This window comes from Mustela nivalis (genome assembly GCF_964662115.1).
Source record: "Mustela nivalis genome assembly, chromosome: 5".
NCBI classification, from domain to species: domain Eukaryota; kingdom Metazoa; phylum Chordata; class Mammalia; order Carnivora; family Mustelidae; genus Mustela; species Mustela nivalis.
In genome coordinates this window covers 121,285,061-121,309,291 of record NC_139024.1, presented here as the reverse complement: position 1 = coordinate 121,309,291, position 24,231 = coordinate 121,285,061, and the positions used below count along the sequence as shown (strand labels likewise).

Here is a 24,231-nt window from a genome sequence, read left to right as displayed (position 1 = left end):
GCTATGAGCCATCTGTGGCTACTTAAATTCCTACTAATTTAAAACAATTAAAAATGCAACTGCTCAGCACACTAGCCCCATTTCAAGTGCCACCTGCATCTCAGGAACCACCTGCATCTTGTGGCCACCATACTGGACAGCATGGATACAGAACAACTCCTTCTGCACAGACTGTTGCACTGGAAGGTGCTGTGCTTCATGCTTTGTGGATCTGGAGTCAGATGCGTGAGACACATGTAAACTGAGAAGACCAACGTGATTTCTCTTACAGACGACATCAGATTTCTGTCGTGGGGGAATACACGTGAAGCTGATGCATCACAAAATCAAAGTTGCTTGTATGAGTCTGAGACCTTCCGGGGGCAAACTGTCTCCACTTACAAAAGGGAAATCCCTGTCCCTGCACCTCCCTTCCCAGACTGGGGACCCTCTCTGCCATCACATTTCCAGGAGGTGATGTCTCTTCTAGATGCACTCAGGGGCTCAAGTCAGAGCTGGGTTTTCAGAGGCAGGAAGTGCAGCTCAGGGAAAGAGATTCTGCTGAGTGAGGAGGAGGCCAGGGCAGGACCAGCGGGAGACTCTCCCAGAGTTATTCAGAGCAGTCACTCTCAAAGTATGTTCTGGGGAGCAGCCGATGTCACTGAGGCTCTTTGCAGAAGCCACGAGGTCAAACTATTTTCATAACATCACTGAGACATTATTTGTGTTTTCACCATATTGACATTCACACTAAGGTAAAACTTAGCAAGAATGGAGGTGATGGGTGCGAACAGCAATAGCTGTTATTCTTCACCACTACTTACATAAAAAAACAGAAGCACTCTTTCTGCCTTTTTTCTGATCCACCATAACAGTCACATGAATACCTTGGCAGATGCTCAATGCTGGAAAGAGAGGCAAAAGGCAGGTCTTATCAAGCTATGCTCCAAAGTCATGTCCCATTTCTAACTGTGATGATGAAGCACGGTTACACTGAAGAATCTGAAATCACTGTTTATTACCTAACTGGGAACATTGCTGGGAACATGTGTGGAGTGGTCAGCCCCAGATTTGGTGTACAATTCAAAGATCTACCAAAATTGGCAGAAAATTCTGATCCCAACCCTGCAGTTTGGTTTCATTGTCATGACAATGTCAGCCGGCACCATAGACCGTGAAGGAGCAAGATGAAAACACACACAAGGGAAAATCCTGGGATTCTTTTTCTAGGGATGTAATACCTACGTGCCAATAAAATGTTCCAAACCATAAAACAGAACAAAAGAAAACTAGTCACACTTTAAAATGTCCTTGTTAAGGTATTCAAGATTATTATATCTATTAATTATTCTCAAATCCACATATTAAACATGTCTTATATGATGACGTGGGATGTATAGCAATTCCACTACATGCATAAGCTCCAAGGAAAATAATTTGTGTGAAATTATCTGGCCTCCTTTTTTTTTTTTTTTAAACAGAATACCATTTTTACCTGAAGGAATGAATGACACAGAAACTTGGATTATTTACACTAGGATAGTTGGCCAACAGTTTCTGGAAAATGAACAGGAAACTACCCTTTCACGAAAATCAACTCACATATAACAGCAAATAGTACTTGTTGCATCAATCAAATATAAGCTTTGAAGAGAAAATCAGAATTTTGGAAAACTCGTGATCCACCAATAAACTTGATAGCTTCTCACTACTGGTAAACTTTCCTGTTGGGATCTGCAGTAATGGTAAAACAAATACGACATTTTGATAACTCCATTCTAGTCTAATCAACACAGGAAGCCTTAGATAACTTAGTAAAACAGCAATTACTTTAAAAACAATCATGCTTCAAAGAAAAAAATGAATAAATAAACAAACAATCATGCATTAGTACAAGATCTGTTCAGTGTGCAAGATGGGCCCCTGGGTTTTAATGTAACAGAGAACAGAGTCGATGATACTGTTTCAGGTTCCACTTTGCAAATAACCTTAGAGAAGTTACAACCCCTGTAGTCTGAATATAGTATCTAAGATGACTATCTGTATTATCTGAGAAAGTTATGAAACATAGTATTCTCCCCTGTTTATGCAAGTTTTGTAAATTTTTTTCATATACTTCAGCCAAGACAACACAGTAAATGCAGAAACAAATCTGAACATCCAGGGGTTTTCTAAGGAGACAGACAAGAAAGAAACTTGCAAAATTTAAAATGCAACAACATCACTCTTCTCACCATGCTACTTATTTGCGGATATGGTTATTTTTCATAAAAATAATATTTCTGTTTTCATGCTATGGGTTAATATGATTCTAAGCGAATTAATAAATCTTTTAATCTGTTACCTTACTAGGTAAATGCTGATAGAGATAACCCACAGACACAAGATTATCCTTGGGATCCTCAGTCATCTCTGAGACTGTATAGATACCCTGTGAACAAAACTTCTGAGAATCACTGACACACATAGGTCCTGGGCCACGACTCAGGGACAGTGTGACAAAGAGAGCTCTGTGCCATATGTGACGCGTCGCGGCAAAGTCCCAGGACCCTGGGCCTGCCTCTTAGGCTCTCTGGCCCCAGGGCTGTGACTGGAGAAGAGAAGTCCAGTGTTGGGGAGTCCCCATTTTCCCAGGTTTCACTTCTCGCTCTCACACCTGTGTCAGGTCCTCCCGCCTGGATACTCATTACGCACTCCCCTTGGGTGTCAGGTTTCTGGAGTGACCAATCAGCGGCACTTAAGTTCCGGGTTATAAAGTCTCTGCATCCGCCACCGAGCCCAGCTGCGACTCAGCCGTTTGCCCAGACCCCGGGGTCTGGGTCGTGATGCCCCAAACCGTCCTCCTGCTGCTGTTGGGGGCCCTGGCCGTGACCGAGACCTGGGCGGGTGAGTGTGGGGCGGGAGGAAAGGGCCTCTGCGGGACGGGAGCGAGGGGACCGCCGGGCGGGGACGCGGGACCCCCGGGGAAGGCGCCTCTCCTCCGTCCCCGCCCCAGACCCCCAGCCGCCCCGGCCCCACCCCAGCCTGTGCTCCCCCGTTCCTCCCCGCCTGTGCCCTGCTCTCCCCCACTCGATGCCCCCTCCCGCTGCCCTCCCTGCCACCTCCCACTGGTCCTCGACCCCGCGCCGGGAGGAGGGTCGGGCGGGGTCTCAGCCCCTCCGCACCCGCAGGCTCCCACTCCCTGAGGTATTTCTACACCTTCGCGTCCCGGCCCCGACGCTTCATCGCCCTCGGCTATGTGGACAACACGCAGTTCGTGCGGTTTGACAGCCGCGCTGGGAGTGGGAGGATGGAGCCGCGGGCACGGTGGGTGGAGCAGGAGGGGCCGGAGTTTTGGGACGAGGAGACCCCAATCGCCAAGCACAATGCATGGTATTACCGGGTGAGCCTGAACAACATGCGGGACCACTACAACCAGAGCGAGGCCGGTGAGTGACAGGGCCCGGGTCCAGGTCACGAACCCCATCCCCACCGACCGGCCGGGATGTCCCCGAGTGTCCTGATGCGAGCATCACCCCGAGTTTGAGGAAACTCCCGTCCCCAGATCCCCAAACCGGGAGGAACCCGAGGGAACTTTTGGGGGGTTTTACTTTCCATTTGGATTTAACCCCCTGCCCGTCGGGGCAGGACCAGGGTCTCACACCATCCAACGCATGTACGGCTGTGACGTCCGCGGGTGCAGTCAGTTCGCCTAGGATGGTGTGGATTACATCGACCTTAACGAGGACCTGCGCTCCTGGACCGCGGCGGACACAGCGGCGCAGATGACCTGCTGCAAGTGGGAGGCCAAAGGTTACACTGAGCATAACCGGAACTACCTGGAGGTCAGTGCGTAGAGTGGCTCCGCAGGTACCTGGAGAACGCGAAGGAGATGCTGCTCCACGCAGGTATGAGGGGCCGCGGGGCCTCCCTGATCTCCCCTCCCCTGGGGCTGGCTTCCCACCGGGAAGGGAAAATGGACTTAGTGGCAGAACACCACTCTCCCATGGGTGGGGAGAGGGAAGTCCGCCTGGGTGTTCAGGTTCCTATTAGAGAGTGACTCACCCAGAGGGCCGCTTTTCTCTAAGGACAACTGAGCAATCCAGTCTCTCCCGGGAGGCAGGTGGGGACCATCCCTGCAATAACCCATCACTGGTTCTCTTTGACCCTGGCAGCCACCTTGGGAACCATGATTTTTCCTCTCAAGGGCTTTTTTTTTTTTTTTTTAAAGCCCTTTGCTGGTCTGAATCCTGGTTTTCTGACTCAGTCACCCTCCACCTCAGTCAGGACCATTTAGTGTGCTCTCCCTCTAAGACCTACAACCTCCTATCCTGGGTTTTCCTCCGGAGAACTTCCCAGGATTAGAAGATCCCAAAGGCTGGGTTGGTAACTGGGTTTTATTCTTCCATCTGAACCAATGCCCAGTCCCCCTCAGAATGGTCACATGAATGCCGTTTTAGTGGCCTATAGAGGTAAACCCAAGTGTGGATTTTCTGATTCTCTTCCTCAGAACCTTCCGACACACGTGACACACCACCCTATCTCTAACCGTGATGTCACCCTGAGGTGCTGGGCCCTGGGCTTCTACCCTGCGGAGATCACCCTGACCTGGCAGCGGGATGGGGAAGACCTGACTCAGGACACAGAGCTTGTGGAGACGAGGCCTGCAGGAGATGGAACCTTCCAGAAGTGGGCGGCTGTGGTGGTGCCTTCTGGAGAGAAGCAGACATACACATGCCATGTGCAGCATGAGGGACTGCCCAAACCCATCACCGAGAAATGGGGTAAGGAGGGTTTGGGGTCGAGCCTCTTCTCAGGGAAAGCAGAAGGCCCTCTTGAGAACTTCAGCAGGGTCAGGACACTTACCAGAGCTCTGGACCCCTCACCTTCCCTCCATTTCCAGAGTCACCTCCTCCTACCAACCCCATCACGTGGATCAGTGGTGGTCTGATTGCAGTGATTGCAGTGATTGGAGTTGGAGCTGTGATCTGCTGGAAGATATGTTCAGGTGGGGAATGGAGTGAGGGGATCTGGGATTTCTTGTCCCTTGCACGGGGGTGGGGGGGTTCCTAGGTAGGAGACTGTCCTGCCTTGTTACTGGGAAGTACCGTCCTCACACATGGACTTGCCCACTCTGGAGCTGATCACTACACTCAGTGTGTAGCAAACACTTTTGAAAATGAAGGACACATTTTCATCTTGTTAATTCTGGTGATGGAGACCTGATGCCCAGCAGTCACAGGACAGAGAAGAAGGTCTCTGTGACCCCAGACCCAGTGACCCCACATGTCGTTCTTCATGTTTCATGAGCGTGTCCTGGGTGTTCAGCCAGAATTCTGCAAACTTCATTTAGAACCAGGGCCAGGAAGCTTCCTCTAGGATCTCATGGCCCAGGCCTGTTCCAAGCCTCTGACATGATTATTTTCTTTCCACAGAAAGAAGAAGACCAGGCTACTCTCATGCTGCAGGTAAATATGGAGGGGGTGATACCTGAGACCCTGGGATAGTGTAGACAGGACCCCATGGGGAGCTCACACACCCCATAGCTCCTCCTTTAGTCTCCTGATCTCTGTGGTCTCTGACCATATCCTGTTTGTTCTCTCCTAGGCGATGAAAGTGCTCAGGACTCTAATGTGTCTCTCACGGCTCCTAAAAGTGAGACCCTGGAGACCCTGAAGTGGGTGATAAGACAGGGAGAAATACTGTTCTGATCCTTAGGACATTTTTCAAATCTGGAAAGTCTCAGCTTGGTTTCTCAGTTTCATGACCTTAATAGACAGGAAATGATGCCCAGAGCTTATTCATGCAAGGAGCATGAGAAACACTGCCTCTCTGAAAATATGGGAAATTAAGTTCATATCACCAGAAAAGGGTGAAACATATTAAAATCTTCTCTATTTTCAAGTACAAGAGTATTCTAAGGAAATTTGCCTTTGAGAGCATAAAGTGAACAAACAGTTATTGCAAAAAAATTGCAATCACAGACTAACCCTTTTGTGATTTGTAGTCAAAATTTTATTTATTTATTTATTTATTTATTTTTTACCATTTTGGGGCAAAATAACTTCAAGTCATTAGTTTAGTTTATAATTGTCCTGGATTGGTGATGATCCAAAAATTGTAAGAAAGAAACAAATTCAGGACAGCTGACTGGCTCAGTTGGTAGAGCAGGTGACTCTTGAATATGAGGTCCTGAGTTCAAGCCCCATGTTGGACATATAGCTTACTGAAAATAAACAAACAAAAATGAGTAAGTTTTTAAAAAAGAAATCCTTTAAAAGAGAAAGAAGCAGGAGCACCTGGGGGCCTCAGTCATTTAAGTGTCCAACTCTTGGGTTCGACTCAGGTGATGATCTCATGGGTCCTGAGATGGAGCCCCTTGTAGGGCTCTGCTCAGCAGGAAGTTAGCTTGAGATTCTCTCCCATTGTCCTTCTTTCCCTCTCTCTCTCAAATAAATAAATCTTTAAAAAGGGGAAAGAAACAAATTTCTCTACAGAAATCTGTATTTAACCTGTGTATCAAAAATTTACACAAATAATTACAGAAAGAAAAATAAAAATTAAATGGAAAAAATACACGAGTGAATCATTTTAGAAAGAATAGATAGTATAAAGAAGCTCATAAAATTCAGTATTGGAATCATAAGACATAAACTATAACATAACCAGGATATCATATAAATATAGAAATATATTATTGAATATATATTATGGATGTGATATAAAGAAAAAAAATCACAAAATTGAAAATGTAGAAAAATGGTGAAAGCAAAAGCATCTCTTAAAAAAAAACTACAAAGGGATGACTGGGTGTCTTAGTCAGTTAAGCATCTGCCTTTGGCTCATTTCATGGTCTCAGAGTCTGGGATCCGCTTCCAGTGGGAAGAGGCAGACTATCCACCATAGGCAGAAAATGAGGGAGGAGTTAGGTCAGAAAGTCCTAAATGCTATGAGAAAATGCAGAAGGTAGGTGATCCAGAGTTGTGGTGTGGGGACAGGAAAAATGGCTTTTGTTTTTTAAAATATATATGGGAATGTAGTACGTGAACAAAGAAACTTAAAAATTTAAAAAAAATTTTAAAACTTTTATGCATTTATTTAAGTATAATTTATATAGACTGTTATATTAATATCAGGTAAACAATATAGTGATTTAGCAGTGCTATACATTTCTCAGTGCTCACTATAACAAGTGTCCTCTTAATCCCCTTCATACCTTTCACCCCTCCCCCCAGCCACCTCCCCTCAACCACCAGTTCTCTGTATTTAAGAGTCTCTTCTTTTGGATGTCTCTTTTTCTTTTGTTCATCTGTTTTTCTTCTTAAGTTTCAGATATGAATGAAATCGTATGATATTTGTCTTTCTCTGACTTATTTTAATTAGCATAACACTGTCCAGCTCCATTTGTGTTTTTGCAAATGGCCAAATTTCATTCTTTTTGATGGCTGAATAATATTCCATTGTGTATATATGCCACATCTTCTTTATGCATTCAACTATCGGTGGACACTTGGGTTGCTTTCTTATTGTTGTAAATAATGCTGCAGTAAACATAAGGGTGCATGTATCTTTTCAAGTTAGTGTTTTCATTTTCTTTGAGTAAATACCCAATAATGGGATTACTAGGTCATATGATAATTTTAGTTTTAACTCCTTGAGGAACCTCCACACTGTTTTCCATAGTGCCTGCACCAATTTACATTCCCACCAACTGTGCATGAGAATTCCTTTTCTCCGTATCACCTCCACATTTGTTATTTCTTGCATTGTTTGGTTTTAGCCATTCTGACAAGTGTAAGTAATAGCTCATTGTGGTTTTGATTTGTATTTCCCTGATGATGAGTGATATTGAACATCTTTTCATGTGTCTGTTGACTGTCTTTATTTTTTAGAACAATATCTTCTATCAAAAGATGGCTGTTTTCACTTGGGGGCTCACTGTAGTTGTCCCTGAAAAAGTGAGCTTTGAGAAAAGATTTGATGGACCCAGGAATTATCCATGAGATTGTCTGGGACAAGATTTTCCACACAGGGGAAATTCCAGTGTGAATGTATGAGGGCAGGTGTGTCTGGGTGTTCTGGGAAGAGAAGGGAGGCCAGTATGGCTGGAGTAGAGAGTAACCAAGACGAGATACAGGCATGGCCAGACACTGTAAGTTTAGAGGATGTCACACTTTGCTTAAGTGTGCTTTGCTCTAATGGGAATTACAATACAGTTTGAGCAAAAGAGGGACATGGTGCAACTTGTCCTTTGAAAGGATCACTTTGTCTGCAGTGTTAGGAACAGAATGGGAGGAAGGGGGCAGCTGAGGCACTTGGGAGAGCAGTAGGAAACTGGTACAATGTTCCAGGCTGGATATATCTGTTCTTTCCACTGGGGTGTGAGCAGTGGAAAGAGTGGGAGGTTATGGGATTCTGGATACAATAAGTAGATGGGCTTTTCAGCACAATCTTGGGTATGAGAAAGAGGAGTCAAGGAGGACCCCACAAATTCTGGACTATGCAAGTAGGAAGATGGAGCTGTTGTCAGCAGAGATGAGGAAGACTCTGGAAGGAGCATATTTGAGGAGGGGACGTCACAAGCATTCCATGAAGATATGATGAGGTGAGATATCTATTAGAAATGTAAGTGAAGGAGTTGGCTTGGCCATCAGAGAAATGTGGATGAGGGTGGAATTTAGGAGAAAGTTCTGAGCTGGGAAATAGATTTTGAAGTGACACCATGTAAATGATGTTTAGTCTTTAGCATAGATGAAGTCACCAAGGGGGCAAGGGCCGTAGAAGAGAAGGGGACAAGGACCAAACCCTGGACCCCCCGGTGCTAAGAGATCTGATCAGACCACACACTCAGAGCAGCCTGCACAGTCCTGGCTCCACGCATAGACCAGGGAGTCCCAAACCTCCCTGTTCAGAGAATTCCCAGTCATCCTATTAAGGCTCACAAAGTGTGGAGTAGAGTATGAGATTCTGTGTTTTCCAAAGGTGTGGCTGCTGCTAGTCTTCCCATCGCACTTTTAGCAGCAAGAATGTAGATTAGGATTCCCCGTGGTTGTGCCTCAACCTTGCTCATAAAGCTTGTTAAATAGGTGATTCCCTGACCTTGTGCCAAATACTCAGAGTCTGTGGGTCTGTGGAGAGGGCCGTGTGTTCTGAGAAGCCCCTCGAGCGATTCTGGTGCTCAGCCGGATCTGGAACTGCTGAGGTTGGAGAGGAGAGAAGGCAGGGTGGGATTTTAAATCACATTTAAATGTGGGTTTTTTCCCGCCTTGGAGAGAAAAGGGAGGATGTTTTTTGTCAATATGACATGTGATGTGAGATACATGTCATTTTCTTACTTTAAGGTGTATATAGTCAGGTGGGAGCAGTGGAAGTGGTTCTTAGTTTAGTGTAAGGAACATCTCTGAATGCTTACTTCGTGGAACTATTCCCCTAATCAACTTTTTGGAGCAAACAATGGAATCTAACTTTTTTATGTTTTGGTATTATGTAGGGGATGGCCACAGAATAGGCTTGAGGCTACAGAGACAGGAATGGGATATACCGTCCTGCTGTAGGCTGAAGCTACACAGGAACTGTTACAACCAGAGTGAGGCCAATCCAGTGAGGCTGGGCAGACCACAGGTCACAAGTCTCCCCATTTCCCACCGGCCAGCCGGGTCTCCCTGGCTGTGGTTTGGAGCTTCATCTGGAGGCCTCAGAACCCACCGGGAGTCTCCACCCAGGGAATTCTCTCTGTTGTACCTTTGGAAACTGGCTGTGACCAGTCACCACCCAGAAGTGTGGAGCAGAGGGGAGTGGGAGGGGAGTGGGGAGGCTGTGTGGTTGGGGCTGCCTCTGGGGCAAGGCCAGGGTCTTACTTTCCGGTTGACCTATAGTTGAGCTGTGGGGTCTCAAGGGCCTCTCCTTGGTGGACACTGGCAGTTGGTTGATGACAGCACAGATTATCTCGCCCCGAAGAGGACCTGCACTCTTGGACTGTGGTGGACACGGCGGCGCAGATCACTGGGCAGGTGCAACAGAGCGTGAGAGGAACTACGTGGAGGGCAGGTGCATGGAGTGGCCCCGTAGGTGCCTGGAGAACCGGAAGGAGATGCTGCAGTGCACAGTTAGGAGACACCTGAGCACTTCCCAGATCTCTGCACAGCCTGGGGCTGCACTCCCATAAGGAGGGGGGTAAATGGAATAGATTCCTGAATACCTGCTGTCTCTCCCAGGGCTCAGGAGACAGGGGATTAATTAAATCTTGGCTCTTCAGATCCTCTACAGGAAGAGTGACTGGTCTAGGGGACCAGCCCTTCTCTCAGAAACTATTAAGGGATCCAGTCGTCCAGGGATGGAAGGGGAGACCATCCATGCAATAACCAACTGGAAGTACCTTGCTTCACTGTCAGTGGCTTTGAGAACTGTGAGGGACTTTCTCACTCAGTCCTTGAGAGGAAGGAGCATATGTGAGAAGGGACACCACAGACTTTCAGTTTAAGAGATGTTTAAGCTGAGGGGCACCTGGGTGACTTATTAAGCATGGAACTCTTGATTTCAACTCAGGTCATGATCTCAGGTTTGTGAGATCGAGCCCCTCATCCAGCATCTCACTGAGCATGGAGTATGCTTAAGATTCTCTCTCCCATGTGTCACCTGGATAGCTGAGACCATTCAGGTCTGCCTGGCTCAGGTCATGATCCTGGGGTCCTGGGATCCAGCCCCACATCAGGCTCCTTGCTCAGTGGGGAGCCTGCTTGTGCTCTCTCTCCCTCTGTCAAATAAATAAATAAAATCTTTAAAAAGAAAAGATTCTCTCTCCCTCTCCTTCTCTGTTCCTCCCCCCAGCTTGCACACACACATGCTCTTTATCTCAAAAAAGAAAAAAAGAGAGAGACATGCTTAATCTGAGATGTCATTTAAAAATGTGGTTGAGGGGTGCCTGGGTGGCTCAGATTTTTAAGCATCTGCCTTCTGCTCAGGTCATGATCCTAGGGTCCTGGGATCAAGTCCCACATCAGACTCCCTGCTTCTCCCTCTGCCTCTGCCTCTCTCTCTCTCTGTCTCTCATGAATAAATAAATAAAAATCTTAAAAAAATGCAATTGAGGTTGTCACGTTGACAGTTGTGTTACCCACAACTGGGATCACCTCTTGGTGGGTTCAAAGCAAAAACTCAATGAAGCCAAAGAATAGGAAAATGAAAGGTTCTACTGACAAGTAAAGGAAAACACCAGGATATTTCCCAAAACACTGTCTCCCTGAACAGCAAACTGGGGAAGTTGTCAGTTGAGGGTGCTAATGTCATGACTCCTCTGATGCAGGACATCTGAGCCTTGGTCGGAACTGTTGTCTCTGCTGCTCCTGACACCTGGGTGACACTCATGCCACTCAAGCTGAAATGTCTCTGCACAGACTTAGTGCCAGATCTGGGAGCCCACGGCTGCCACATCCCATCAGTCCCACCTCCAAGCAAGTGAAGATGTTAAAGATACTTTTGCCAGAGGAGAAATGAAAAATATTGAGTTCTAAAAATATCTGTTGAAAAAGAGACACTTGTGATTGCATCATGTAGTCTGCCTTCCAGTTCCTGGGGTAAGGATTATGATTCCTTTGTTTTACCCCTCCTGGAGGACAAACAGCCATGCAACATAGTGTTCAGTTTAAACTCTCAGAATGCCCAAGGATATGAGTGGATATTCACTTCCTGGTCTCCAGAATATTCTCATAATCATCAATATATGTTGTATGTAGGAACTAGTGCAACTCTGAAAAAGGAGTTTGGAGGGGGCCACATTACAGATGAAGTGTTTGGAACAGTAAAGGAAGATGCATCATTACACGGATATAAAAAACAGTCTTCTGTCACAATCTTCTCCTGCCCCATTGACTGCAGCTGAGGAAGAATCACGACAGATTAAAATTAATGAGGCACAAACTGACATGGGTGTGGACATGAAGCATCAAACACTACAAGGAGTAACATTTCCTATTTCTTGAGAAGATTTTCAAGCTTTGGAAACATTAAGTAACAGCTCAACTATGTGCAACTGGAAATAGATATGAAAGATGAAATTATAATTTTGGCCAACACAACAAAGACAGAACTGAAAGACTTGCCAAGGAGGAGTCCCAAGGATTCAGCACACTACCATTTCTTCCTGTGGGAAGATTCCCATGAAGGAGATGGTTTGAAGTCTGTAGTTTTTATTTATTCAATGCTGGGATACACATGCAGTAAAGAGAACGGAAGCTGTATTTTAGCTGCAAGAGCTCTCTGCTAGAAACTGTTGAAAGACAACTACAAATGGATGTTATTAGAAAAATTGAAATAGGGTGCTTGGGTGGCTCAGTCCAGAGAGCATTTGAGTCTTGATTTCAGCTCAGGTCATGATCTCGGGGTCCTGAGATTGAGCCCTGCATCAGGCTCCCCACTCAGCATGGAGTGTGCTGGAGAATCTGTCTCCCACTCACTCTGCCTTATTCCTGCTCATGCTCACTCTTTAAATAAATAAATAAAGTCTTAAAAAGAAAAAGGAAGGAAATTCAAACAAGGTGGCAGTTGGATAGTGCAGGAGAGGAGAAATATCTGGGTTGGAGAAATAGATTTGGGAGGCGACAGCATATACATGATGATTAGAGCCTTCAGCAGAGATGAGGTCACCAGGGGGTGAGAACCATAGAAGAGAAATGAATAAGACCAATCCCTGGACTGCTCAGGGCTAAGCAGGCTGACCAGAGCGCACACCCAGAGTGCAATGCACAGTCTGGTTCTGCATCTAGAAGGCACAGAGACCGGGGAGACCCAGCCTTCAGCATGCATGGGAATTTCCTGGGCTATAAAGATCTAGACAGTCAGGGGTAGAGCATGAGGTGCTGGATTGATAACGGTTGATGCTGCTGCTGCTGGTCTTCAGATCCCACAGTAGTGAGCACAGGAAGCGGGATCCCTACATGGCCGGGCATCAGCTCTCCTGTAGGGCTTATCACATCAGTGAGTCCTGGGCCCATGCCCAACATTCTAAGGTGGTGGGTCTGTGGAGAGACCTGAGTGTTTGGTAAGAAAGTCACAAGTCATCATGTGGTTCCACAGGTAGGGAAGCACTGAAGTCCTTGAGGAGAGGAGAGCACTCATCGTGGGAAGACATCTTACAGACACATTTATTGTTTTTTTTTTTTTTTTTGAGGAAGAAAAATGCAAGGTAAGCTGGGAGATACATATTTTCTCCTCTGTGGGGCACAGCCAGGTGGCAGATAAAGGAAGTCATCATCAGATGAACATAAAAAAAAAGTCTGATTGCTAAAAAGAAGTCCTTAAAGTTCCCACCACACACACACACACACACACACACACACACACACACATAAATGGCTGATGCAGGTCTTAGCTGTTATAGTGGTAATCAGCTTGCAGTACATAAATATATCAAATCAAAAGGTTGTGCCCTTAACTTTATAAAATGTTATTTCAACTATATCTCAATAAAACTGGAAAACAATTCTGAATCCATGCTCTTCAAAAGTATTCCATCATGGATTTATCACTCCTTGTTTTCAACAACAGAATCCAAGTTGTTTTAATTGAAACTATAGATATTTATATGGAAATATATATGTACATATGTATAGACAAGGAGAATTATATATATAAATTTTAATATATAATACAAAATATAAATTACATATAAAATAAATATTAATATGTATTTTAAGATTAAAGTAATATGGAATATTAAATATAACTTGTATTTATATATTATGAATATATATATTTATAGGGAAACATATATGTAAATAATGTTAGAGAGTATTGGGCCTCATTTTATAATGGCTAGATAGTTAACAAATCATTCTTTTTTTTTTAATAATTTTATTTTTTATTTTAAGATTTTATTTATTTATTTGATAGAGAGAGATCACAAGTAGATGGAAAGGCAGGCAGAGAGAGAGAGAGAGATGGAAGCAGGCTCCCTGCTGAGCAGAGAGCCCGATGCGGGACTCGATCCCAGGACCCTGAGATCATGACCTGAGCCGAAGGCAGCGGCTTAACCCACTGAGCCACCCAGGCGCCCAATAGTTAACAAATCATTCTGAACATTTGTGGAATCCACTGGATATCCGAGAAAGAATTACTACAAGTCTACACATAGAAAAGTTATCACTTTTTGAGGGAATACATGGGAAGGTAATCCACTGGGGGAGTGAGCCTCCATCAGCTGGCTAATGAAAAGTGATATATCAGCAGATCGTAAAATCAGAACTTTCAGAAAAGTCTGCTCTGATGAGGGACATCCCTGTTTGAAAGGTGCTCAGGGAGCGAAGATGGGTGGAATCCCAGGTGGGACAATGTGGCCTCAGGATCTCAGGGACACAGAAAGAATGGGGGTGCCTGAGTGGAACAGAGTTCCCAGATACTGAACTGGGAAGCCCATTGCACTCAGCAAGCCCAGGAGTGTTGTCATAAACCACCCACCTGGGCACAGTTGGGTGATCGTGTCTGAGCAGGGGCCCAGCCAGCAGCAGGACCACGGAGGCCAGTCTCCCTTCCCTGGGAGGAGCAGTGCTGGTGTGCTCTGTAAGGATCTGTAAAGTTTGGAGGCACAAAACAGGGTCATATGCCTGATATAGAAATGACTAGTCACAGGCTGGGTGAACACAGAGTTCCGATGGAAACCAGGGAGATAAGAATGACAGACTGCCTTTCTGTGAGAACTCACTGAAGAGCAGGGACACGAAATTTTAGCTCCAGATCTAGACATTACAGTGCCTCCACTTATACCCCCACATCAGCTCCAGAACTGCTTACACTGAGCCCTGGCCCCCTGGCAAAGGGGGGGGATGCAGTTTTGTCTGGGGAAAGACACCTGAGAATCAGTGCAGTAGACCTGTCCCCCAGAACACCAGCAGGAACTTCTGGTGAATACCGGGTTTATTGATCATCCAGAACTGCAAAACTCCAGCCCTTGGAGAAAGAAATATATACCATCTGTGGTTTTTCCCCTTATTCTTTAGTCCTTCAGTTTTAAATTTTATTTCCCTTTCAGCTATTTTCTTACCAATTGTATTTTTAAGTCTTTTTAAAATTTTCATTTTTACATTTATGTTTATATATATTTTTCATTTTTGGCTTCCTTTCATTGCGTTCATCTTATTTTTTTTTTAAAGATTTTATTTATTTACTTGACACAGAGAGAGAGATCACAAGTAGGCAGAGAGGTAGGCAGAGAGAGGGGGGAAGCAGGCTCACTGCTGAGCAGAGAGGCCGATGTGGGGCTCTATCCCAGGACCCTGAGATTATGATCTGAGCCGAAGGCAGAGGCTTAACCCACTGAGTCACCCAGGCGCCCCGCGTTCAAAAACTTATTTTTGTATATACATATAACTTTTTCTTTATTTCCTATTTTGGGATCTAGTTTTTTTCTAACAAACAGATGAATGTAAACCCAGGATCTAGTTTATTGTTCTGTTATGTTCAACTTCTTGTTTGATTTTATTCTCACTTTTTTTCCCCCTTGTGGTTTCTGTTCTTTTCTGATTTGTTTAATGTATATTTTTCCTGGTGTTGTTGTTGGTATTTTTGTATTTTCTCTATCTTTCATCTGTTCTTTTCTAGAATAATGAGAAGATGGAGGAACTCACTCCAAAAAAGAGAACAAGAGGCAGTGTTCACTGCCAGAGATTTAATCAATATGGATATAAGTAAGGTAACTGAACTATAATTCAAAACAATAACTATAAAAACAATAGCTGGACTTGAAAAGTCATAGAAGACACTAGAGTATCTCTACCAGAGAAATAAAAGAACTACAACTGAGTCAGGGTGAAATAAAAAAGGCTATCAATGAGACACAATAAAAATGCAGTCTCTAACTGCTAGAATAAATGAGGTAGAAGAGTCAGTGATAGAGAAGACAAAGTGATGGAGAATAAGAAAGCTGAGAAAAAGAGAGATAAACAACTAGTGGATCACTCGGGTAGGATTTGAGAAATCAGCATTACCATAAAGTGAAAAAATATTAGAATAATGGGGATCCCAGAGGAAGAGGAAAAAGAAAGGGGCAGAAGGTTTATTTGAACAAATTATAGCTGAGAATATGCCTAATCTGGGGAAGGAAATTGGCTTTCAAGTCCAGGAGGCACAGAGAACCCCCTGAAAATCCGTAAAAATAGGCCAACATCCTGACATATAATAGTGAAGCTTGCAAATTTCAGAGATAAAGAAAAATCCTGAAAGCAGCTCAGAACCTGAGGTCCTTAAACTAAATAGGTAGAAACACAAGGTTGGCAGCTGACCTGTCCACAGGCTCCTGGCACCCAGAAAGGACTGACATGATATATTACACATGCGAAATGGGACAGATATGCAGCGAACAATGCTTTATCAAGCAGGCTGTCATTCAGAATAAGAGAGATAAAGAGCTTCCTGGACAAAGAGAAAATAAAAGAATTTGTGATAGCCAAACCAGCCATGGAAGAATTATTAAAGGGGATCTTTTGAGTGAAGAGAGAGCTCAAAAGTAAAAAAGACAAAGAAGGAACAGAGACAATATACAGAAACAGTGAATTTAAAAGTAATACAATGGTATTAAATTCATAAATATCAATAATAACTCTGAATATAAATGGGTTAAATGCCCCAATCAAAAGACACAGGGAATCAGATTGGGTCAACAGTAAGACCCATTGATATGCTGTCTACGAGAGAGTCATTTTAGACCCAAAGACACCACAGATTGAAAGTGAGGGGGGGAGAATCATTTATCATGCTAATGAATATCACGAGAAAGCTGGGGTAGTAATCCTTCTATCAGACAAATTAGACCTTAAGCCAAAGACTGTAATAAGATACAAGGAAGGATACTATACCATAATAAGGGGGTCTATACAACAAAATCCCTAACAATTGTAAATATTTATACCCCTAATGTAGAAGGAGACAATTATGTAAAGCAATTAATAACCAAAATAAAGAAACAAATTGATAATAATACAGTCATACTGGGGGACTTTAACATCTCCCTCACACCAAGGGACAGATCATCTAAGCAGAAAGTCAATAAGACAATGACTTTCCTTGACACATGGCACCAGAAGGACTAAACAGTTATATTCAGAACATTTCATCCCAAAGCAGCAGAATACACCTTCTTTTCAGATGTCCATAATATGTTATCCAGAATAGATACAAAATTAGGTCTTAACCAGTAGCAAAAGATTAAGATTATTCCCTGCATATCTTCAGACCACACTGCTTTAAACCTGGAACTGAATCATAAAAGATAATCTGGAAGGAACACAAATACATGGAGGAAAAAGAGCATCCTACTAAAGAATGAATGGGACAACCAGGAAATTAAAAAGAACTTTAAAAATTTGTGGAAACAAATGAAAATGGAAACAACAGTTCAAAACTTTTGTGATAAAGCAAAGGCAATCCTAAGAGGAAATATATGTCAATACAAACCTTCCTCAAGAAACAAGAAAGGGGGTGCCTGGGTGGCTCAGTGGGTTAAGCCTCTGCTTTCAGCTCAGGTCATGATCCCAGGGTCCTGGGATCGAGCCCCACATCAGGCTCTCTGCTCTGCGGGGAGCCTGCTTCCTCCTCTCTCTTTCTCTGCCTACTTGTAATCCTGTCTGTCAAAAAAAAAAAAAAAAAAAAAAGAAAAGAAACAAGAAAGGTGGTTGCACCAACTTGCATTCTCACCAACAGTGTAAGAGGGTTCCCCTTTCTCCACATCCTCTCCAATACTTGTTTACTGTCTTGTTAATTTTGGTCATTCCAACTGGCGTAAGGTGGTATCTCAACGTGTGGAGATTCCTTAAGAAATTAAAAATATAGCTACCCTACGACCCTGCAATTACATTACTGTGTATTTACCCTAAAGATACAGATGTAGAGAAAAGAAGGGCCATCTGTACCCCAATGTTCATAGCAGCAATGGCCACAATCGTCAAACTGTGGAAAGAGCCAAGATGCCCATCTACAGACAAATGGATAAAGAAGATATGGTCCATATATACAATGGAATATTATGCCTCCATCAGAATGGAGGAATACTGAACTTTTGTATCAACATGGATGGGATTAGGGGAGATTATGCAGAGTTGAATAAATCAAGCAGAGAGAGTCAATTATCATATGGTTTCACTTACTTGTGGAGCATAAGGAATAACACGGAGGACATGGGGAGATGGAGAGAAGTGAGTTGGGGGAATCGGAGGCGGAGAGAAACCATGAGAGACTGTGGACTCTGAGAAAGAAACTGAGGTTTTGGAGGGGAGGAGAGGAGGAGTTAGGTGAGCCTGGTGGTGGGTATTGAGAAGGGCACATGTTGCATGGAGTATCGGATGTGGTGCATAAACAATGAATCTTGGAATACTGAAAAAATGAAACAAAACAAAACAAGCAAAATCACACATACACAAAAATTAAAAAAGAAACAAGAATGGTCTCAAATACACAACCTCACATTAAACCTAAAGGAGCTGGAAAAATGGATCAAGATGTGGTATATATACACAATGGAATACTATGCAGCCATCAAAAGAAATGAAATCTTGCCATTTGCAACAACATGGATGGAACTAGAGCGTATCATGCTTAGCGAAATAAGTCAAGCAGAGAAAGTCAACTATCATATGATCTCCCTGATATGAGGAAGTGGTGATGCAACATGGGGGCTTAAGTGGGTAGGAGAAGAATCAATGAAACAAGATGGGATTGGGAGGGAGACAAACCCTAAGTGACTCTTAATCTCACAAAACAAACTGAGGGTTCCTGGGGGGAGGGGGTTTGGGAGAAGGGGGTGGGATTATGGACAATGGGGAGGGTATGTGCTTTGGTGAGTGCTGTGAAGTATGTAAACCTGGTGATTCACAGACCTGTACCCCTGGGGATAAAAATATATCTTTATAAAAATAAAAATTATATTAAAAAAAAAAACCTAAAGGAGCTGGAAAAAGAAGAGCAATTAAAGACTGATTCCAGTAGGGGAAGAGAAATAATAAAGATTAGAGCAGACAACAATGACATAGAAACCAAAAGGACAGTAGAAAAGATTAATGAAACTAGGAGCTGGTTATTTGAAAGAATTAACAATAGTCAAGAAGCCCTTACCCAGACTTATCAAGAAGAATAGGATAAGGACCTAAATAAATAAAACCATGAATAAAAGAGGAGAGATCACAACCAACACCAAGGAAATACAAACAGTTATAAGAACATATTATGAACAACTATACGCCAACAAGTTGAACAATCTGGAAGAAATGGATGCACTCCTAGAAACTTGCAAACTACCAAAACTGAAACAAGAAGAAATTGAATACCTGAAAAGACCAGACCTATATCCAGGAAAGAAATTGAAGCAGTAATCAAAAATCTCCTGACAAACAAAAGATGGCTTCCCAGGGGAATTCTACAAAACATTAAAAGCAGAATTAATACATATTCTTCTGAAACTGTTCCAAAAAATAGAAACCAGAGGAAAACTTCCAAACTCATTCTATGAGGCCAGCCTTATCTTGATCCCAAAACCAGATAAAGACCTCACCAAAAAGGAGAATTACTGACCAATGTCCCTGATGAACATGGATGCCAAAATTCTTACCAAGCCAATAGGGTCCACTGGAACATTAAAAGAATTATTCACCAAAACCAAGTGAGATTTATTCCTGGGCTGCAAGGACAGTTCAACATCTGCAAACCAATCAATGTGATACACCACATTAATAAAAGAAAGGATGGGAGCCATATAATCCTCACAATAGGTACAGAAAAAGCATGTGACAAAGTACAGCATCCTTTGTTGATTAAAATTCTCTGCACTGTAGGGATAGAGGGAACATACCTCAATATGATAAAAGCCATCCATGAAAAGCCCACAGTGAATGCCATTCTCAATAGGAAGAACTTTTCCCCTAAGGTCAGCAACATGACAGGGATGTTCCCTCTCATAACTGTGGTAATAGAAGCCCTAACCTCGACAATCAGACAACAAAAAGATATATATAAAAAAAATCCAAATCACAAAGCAATCACAAAGTCAAATTCTCAATCTTCACAGATGACATGGTACTCTATTTTTTTTGTTTGTTTGACTTTTTTTAAAAATTTTTTATTTTTTATAAACATATATTTTTATCCCCAGGGGTACAGGTCTGTGAATCACCAGGTTTACACACTTCACAGCACTCACCAAAGCACATACCCTCCCCAATGTCCATAATCCCACCCCCTTCTCCCAAACCCCCTCCCCCCAGCAACCCTCAGTTTGTTTTGTGAGATTAAGAGTCACTTAGGGTTTGTCTCCCTCCCAATCCCATCTTGTTTCATTGATTCTTCTCCTACCCACTTAAGCCTCCATGTTGCATCACCACTTCCTCATATCAGGGAGATCATATGATAGTTGTCTTTTTCTGCTTGACTTATTTCGCTAAGCATGATACGCTCTAGTTCCATCCATGTTGTCACAAATGGCAAGATTTCATTTCTTTTGATGGCTGCATAGTATTCCATTGTGTATATATACCACATCTTCTTGATCCATTCATCTGTTGATGGACATCTAGGTTCTTTCCATAGTTTGGCTATTGTGGACATTGCTGCTATAAACATTCGGGTGCATGTGCCCCTTTGGATCACTACATTTGTATCTTTAGGGTAAATACCCAATAGTGCAATTGCTGGGTCATAGGGCAGTTCTATTTTCAACATTCTGAGGAACCTCCATGCTGTTTTCCAGAGTGGCTTCACCAGCTTGCATTCCCACCAACAGTATAGGAGGGTTCCCCTTTCTCCGCATCCTCGCCAGCATCTGTCATTTCCTGACTTGTTGATTTTAGCCATTCTGACTGGTGTGAGGTGATATCTCATTGTGGTTTTGATTTGTATTTCCCTGATGCCGAGTGATATGGAGCACTTTTTCATGTGTCTGTTGGCCATCTGGATGTCTTCTTTGCAGAAATGTCTGTTCATGTCCTCTGCCCATTTCTTGATTGGATTATTGGTTCTTTGGGTGTTGAGTTTGCTAAGTTCTTTATAGATTCTGGACATTAGTCCTTTATCTGCTATGTCGTTTGCAAATATCTTCTCCCATTATGTCAGTTGTCTTTTGATTTTGTTAACTGTTTCCTTTGCTATGCAAAAGCTTTTGATCTTGATGAAATCCCAATAGTTCATTTTTTCCCTTGCTTCCCTTGCCTTTTGCGTTGTTCCTAGGAAGATGTTGCTGCGGCAGAGGTCGAAGAGGTTGCTGCCTGTGTTCTCCTCAAGGATTTTGATGGATTCCTTTCGCACATTGAGGTCCTTCATCCATTTTGAGTCTATTTCTCAATCTTCACAGATGACATGGTACTCTATTTTTAAAATTCAAAGTACTCCACCCCAACATTGCTAGAACTGATACAGGAATTCAGTAAGGTGGCGAGATATAAAATCAATGCACAGAAATCAGTTACATTTCTATACACTAACAATGAGACAGAAGAAAGAGAAATTAAGGAATAAGTACCATTTACAATTGCCTCCCAAACCATAAGATACCTAGGAATAAACCTAACCAAAGAGGTAATGTATCTGTACTCTGAAAACTAGAACACTCATTATTGAAATTGAGGAGGATCCAAAGAAATGGAAAAAAGTTCCATGCTCAAGGATTGGAAGAATAAATATTGTTAAAGTGTCTATGCTACCTAGAGCAATCTACACATTCAATGCAATTCCTATCAAAATACCATCCACTTTTTTCACAGAAATGGAACAAATAATCCTAAAATTTGTATGGAACCAGAAAAGTCTCCAAATAGCCAAAGGAATGTTAAAAAGAAAACCAAAGCTGGTGGGGTCTCAATTTGGACTGCAAGCTCTATGTCAAAGCTGTCATCATCAAGGAAGTGTGGTACTGGCACAAAAACAGACACATAGATCAGTGGAACAGAATAGAGAGCCCAGAAATGGACCCTCAACTCCATGGTCAATGGACAGCCACATGCAGAAGAATGAAACCGGACCATTTCCATACAGCGCACACAAAAATACTCAAAATGCATGGAAATCATCAATGTGAGACAAAACCAGTTATGACATAGGCATAAGACATGGACAGACATTTCTCCAAAGAAGAAAAAGAAATGGCCAACAGACATATGAACAAATATTCAACATCACTTGGCATCAGGGAAATACAAAACAAAACCACAATGAGATACCACTTCATACTGGTTAGAATGGTTAAAATGAACAACTCAGGAGTCAATAGATGTTGGTGAGGATGCAAAGAAAGGAGAACTCTGTTACACTGTTGGTGGAAATGTAAACTGGTGCAGCAACTCTGGAAAACAGTAATGAAGTTCCTCAAAAAGTTAAAAAGAGAGCTACCCTATGGCACAGCAATTGCACTATAAGGTATTTATCCAAAGTATACAAACATAGTAATTTGAGGGAGCAGGGTCTAGTGTTTATAGCAGCACTCTCCATGGTAGCTAAAATATGGAAAAAGCCCTGTTGTCCACCAACAGATGAATGAATAAGAAAAAGTGGGATAAATATACACAGGACTATTACTCAGCCATCAAAAAGAATGAAATGTTGCCATTTGCAGCAACATGGGTGCAACACAAGGGTGTCATGCTAAGTGAAATAAGTCAATCAGTGAAAAGTGAGGTCTCTTCTAGGGCTAAAGTCAGAGCTGGGTTTTCAGAGGTAGGAAATGCAGCTCAGGAAAAGAGATCCTGCCGAGTAAATAGGAGGCCAGGCCAGGGCCAGCTAGGAAACTGTCCCTGGGTTATTAAGAGCAGCTGTTCTCAAAGTGTGGTCTGTGGAACAGCTCATGTCACTGAGGCCCTTTCACAGAATCTATGAGGTCAACACTATTTTTATAACATTACTTAGACATTATTTGCCTTTTCACCACATTGACATTCACACTGAGGTAAAACTTAGCAAGAATGAAGGTGATGGGTGCAAACAGCAATAGTTGTTATTCTTCACCATACAAAAACACTGTTTCTGCCATCTTTCAGTGCCATGATAGTGGTTGCATGAATGTTCTGCAGATACTCTCAGAAATGTTAACAATTACTAAGAGAGAGGAAAAAGTCAGGTCTCATTAGGCTATGCTCCAAAGTCATCATCCTGTTTCTAACGGTGATGAGGAAGCTTGGTTACTTTGGTGAATCTGAAATCACTGATGAACACAGAGCTGGGACTACTGCTGTGAACCTCAGGGGCAGTTTAAAGACCTGTGGAGTGATCAGCCCCAGATTTGATGTACAAATCAAGAATCTACAAAAATGGTAGAAGAATCTGCTCTCACCTCTCCATTTTGGTTTCATTGTCCTGACAACCTCAGCTGGCATCATGGACCATGAAGAAGCAAGATGAAAACACACACCAGGGAAAATCCAGAGATTCTTTTTCTACAGATGTAATACACCTGTAGTATTATGTGCAAATAAAAATGTCTCAAAAACAAAAAACAGCAAAACAAAACTAGTATCATATTAAAGCGTCCTGGTTGGGGTGCCTGGGTGGCTCAGTGGGTTAGGCCGCTGCCTTCGGCTCGGGTCATGATCTCAGAGTCCTGGGATCGAGTCCCACATCGGGCTCTCTGCTCAGCAGAGAGCCTGCTTCCCTCTCTCTCTCTCTCTGCCTGCCACTCCATCTACTTGTGATTTCTCTCTGTCAAATAAATAAATAAAATCTTTAAAAAAAAATAAAGCGTCCTGGTTAAGGCATTAAAAATTATTATCTTATAATTATTCTCAAATCCCAATTTTAAACATATCTTACATGATGACATGGGATGTACAGCACTTCTGATACATCCCAAGGAAAATAATTTATGTGAAATTAACTGACCTCTTTCTTCTTCTCCTCCTCCACCTCCTCCTCCTCCTTCTTCTTCTTTTTTTTTAATGGTATTTTGTTAAAAAAAAAGATTTTTATTTATTTGCTTATTTGACAGAGAAAGAGATAGTGAAAGAGGGAACACAAGCAGGGGGAGTGGGATAGGGAGAAGCAGGCTTCCCACTGAGCAGGGAGCCTGATGCAAGGCTCTATCCCAGGACCCTGGGATCATGACCTGAGCTGAAGGCAGATGCTTAATGACTGAGCCACCCAGGTGCCCCATACAGAATACCATTTTTACCTGAAAGAATCAATGACACAGAAACTTGGAATATTTAGACTGGGTTATTTGACAGACAGTTTCTGGAAAATGAACAGGAACCTATTCTTTCATGAAAATAAACTCACATGAAAATTGAGAGCACTTTTTGCCTTGATCAAAAGTAA

General features: G+C 43.0%; 1 long non-coding RNA gene and 2 pseudogenes across 3 annotated transcripts; all 3 read left to right on the top strand.

The window, feature by feature from the left end:
• Positions 1 to 2,727: 2,727 nt before the first annotated feature.
• LOC309865877 (DLA class I histocompatibility antigen, A9/A9 alpha chain-like) lies at positions 2,728 to 10,747 on the top strand (annotated as a pseudogene). The gene is made up of 9 exons (XR_014316692.1): positions 2,728 to 2,865; positions 3,150 to 3,407; positions 3,613 to 3,866; positions 4,469 to 4,742; positions 4,862 to 4,966; positions 5,394 to 5,426; positions 5,566 to 5,613; positions 7,851 to 7,916; positions 8,404 to 10,747. The product of XR_014316692.1 is annotated as a DLA class I histocompatibility antigen, A9/A9 alpha chain-like (transcript).
• On the top strand, positions 9,887 to 12,472 carry LOC309864160 (twinfilin-1 pseudogene; annotated as a pseudogene). Its single transcript has 2 exons — positions 9,887 to 10,063; positions 11,358 to 12,472. The product of its transcript is annotated as a twinfilin-1 pseudogene (transcript).
• A 1,545-nt stretch (positions 12,473 to 14,017) lies between these two features.
• Positions 14,018 to 23,427, top strand: LOC309865899. Its single transcript, XR_014312306.1, has 2 exons — positions 14,018 to 15,640; positions 23,288 to 23,427. It is a non-coding gene; the product is annotated as an uncharacterized lncRNA (long non-coding RNA).
• Positions 23,428 to 24,231: the final 804 nt, after the last annotated feature.